Genomic DNA, 411 nt, shown 5'->3' on the forward strand with positions numbered 1-411 from the left:
TATGCTAAAAAAAATAAAGTATATATTTCAAACAATACATCCTGGTCATACAGCTTAACTAATCTTGTATGTCTTAAAATGGGGAGTAGTTCAATTTTTGCAAATATATTTGCAATACCGTAGCATCACAAAAATACCACACAGTAGGTGCTTTTTTCTCAAATAGAAATTGATGCTAATAATTGTAATGTTAATTCATGATGCCAATGAGCAGAATTAAGGGGATGCAATTCCATGATTTGAGTTGGCAATACTAGTCAATACAGTGTTAAGATTTCTATGGGACAGTCTGACAAACTTCACATCAGCCACTCATCTCACTTTGTGAGTCTGGCAGAGAAAGTCTCTCCTTGCCCAAAGAGAAGGAAGTCCTTGTTAATCCTATCAGGAATCGCCCTGCCAGCTGGTGAC

The sequence above is a fragment of the Phasianus colchicus genome, chromosome 6, assembly GCF_987193195.1.
Source record: "Phasianus colchicus chromosome 6, bPhaCol1.hap1.1, whole genome shotgun sequence".
NCBI classification, from domain to species: Eukaryota; Metazoa; Chordata; class Aves; order Galliformes; family Phasianidae; genus Phasianus; species Phasianus colchicus.